The 2,180-nt window shown below is 39.0% G+C and overlaps 1 pseudogene; it reads right to left on the bottom strand.

Moving 5' to 3' along the window:
* Window positions 1–464: 464 nt before the first annotated feature.
* LOC131503575 (uncharacterized) lies at window positions 465–1,175 on the bottom strand (annotated as a pseudogene).
* Window positions 1,176–2,180: the final 1,005 nt, after the last annotated feature.

The raw sequence follows: 2,180 nt of genomic DNA, 5'->3' as shown, positions 1-2,180 counted from the left end.
TTGGTTGTATGCATTGATGCTTGCACCTGTGTGCTTACAGAATCCAAGTATTTTTTCCTGCTTTTGATTTTTTTTTTAACGTTTATTTATTTTTGAGACAGAGAGAGACAGAGCATGAATGGGGTAGGGACAGAGAGAGAGGGAGACACAGAATCTGAAACAGGCTCCAGGCTCTGAACTGACAGCACAGAGCCCGACGCGGGGCTCGAACTCACAGACCGCGAGATCATGACCTGAGCCGAAGTCCGACGCTTAGCCGACCGAGCCACCCAGGCGCCCCCCTGCTTTTGATTTTTGATAGTGTATGCACACAACATGTTTGCCTACACAGTTTAGGAACTGAAATTCTTAAAGAAAGGAAGATGTTTGCAGAAAAAAGTAGAAAAGGAGAATAAAAGCTTCAGACACACCCTAAAAACCAAATCTGTTTTATTTTAGATGATTACAATATGATGTATGTGTAGGACGTTTCTTCAAGAGAATTATTGAAAGCCATTCCAAACAGTAGGGCTTTCATTCAGATCTTTTGTTTGAGACAATTGACCACAGTCGTGGGTTTCATTTTACTCCACTGTTTTATGGAAAATGTTTCACAGAAGAACATTGTGGCACTTATTAGCAAGAGCGAGGTAGCTGTGATTCCTAGTGGGAATACATAGAAGAAGCGTTTCCTTATATCAGCATTTCTTTTCCAATGGGAAAACTAAGTGGGAAATCACGGGTGGTTTGGCCATAAAAATCCACAGCAAAATTCCAGCTCACTGTAATCGTAATACAACTACAACTACAGATGAGAAAGAAGGCAGAGATGTTGTAACACAATCGAAGGAAATCTGGGTATGGGACATGGATCCAGCGGACCACAAGTGCCGCTGAACCAAAAATCAGGACTACGCAATTCAAAGAATTTGCCAACAATATCAGGCCCTGCCCATACCAGATTTCATCTGAAATGACCCAGCTTCCATTGATCCTCTCATACATAGGCCACTCAACAATTGCACCAGAGATGTTAAATTTTTGAAAGTAGAAAGATTCCCAAAGTCCAATATACACAATGGAAACAATGTTGCTGTTAAATTCCCACACGCGCCAGGATCTGCTGTTGGCTAGACTGATGCCAAAAGCCCAGGCCAGATAACTGAAAAACAGTCCCATCAGTTTGAGGAACAGGTGCTTCAATTCCAGTTGACGGATGACAGGGTAGAGGCATCATGAAATCAAACCAGGAACACAGCAAAGAGAAAAAAGAAACAGAATGAATGTATCACATTTCCGAAAGTGCTCAATATTTATGTCTTGTCCTTCTGGTCTAAGCGTCATATTTAATAGTCTTATATATGTATTCGCTTTCAATTAGTTTTCTAAATGTTTTATGTAAGGATAAAATGACCCCGGTGATGGTATAAATTTACATGCCATATTGGAACACAGGGTGACATATCTCTCAACCACCAAACTGTTCAATATCTCTTATCTAGCAACTCCAATTCCAGGACTTTTGCCAAGTTATTGCTAAGAGTTTGCAAAAATATACATAGAGAGATGTTTTTTTTCAGCACCATTTATCAGGGAGAAAAATTGGAATTAAGTAAATGTCTACTAATAGAGGAATCATTAACTAAATTATAGTACATCAAGGATTATAGTGAAATATTACACGACCATTACTATGAAGGAGTGAATCCATGTAAATGACCTGAAGAAACCTCCATGGGAAAGCAAAATGAAAACTAATCCATATGGTATGACAATCTGTGTCAAAAGAAAACACACAACTTTCTTTATATATCTGCAAGTATAGATATGTACATACATTTTTGAAAGTTTAGAAGGATGCACACAAAAAGAGGAACCCTGATCAACTGACAGAAGTAGAGAATTTCCTTCTTATTTTCATATTTTCTATAATCTGTATGGTGTATAGTTTAAAATGGAAAACAGAATAAACGTAACCTTGATGATCTGTAACATGTTGCACACAACAAATCATGCTAAGGGTGCCTGAGTGGCAGTGTCAGTTGTCGGACTTGTATTCCCGGCATAGGTCTTGATCTCAGGGTCATGAGATAAAGCCCCACATGGCTCCTCCACTGGGCACAGAGCCTACTTAAAAAAATTCATGCCTATTTACTTTTTTTAAATCCATCCCTTGCTTAAAACTCTCCTTTTAGATGTTG

Source organism: Neofelis nebulosa, assembly GCF_028018385.1.
Source record: "Neofelis nebulosa isolate mNeoNeb1 chromosome Y unlocalized genomic scaffold, mNeoNeb1.pri SUPER_Y_unloc_1, whole genome shotgun sequence".
In the NCBI taxonomy this organism is placed as follows: domain Eukaryota; kingdom Metazoa; phylum Chordata; class Mammalia; order Carnivora; family Felidae; genus Neofelis; species Neofelis nebulosa.
Note: the sequence above shows the minus strand (reverse complement) of the source record. Positions and strands in the feature narration are given on the sequence as shown.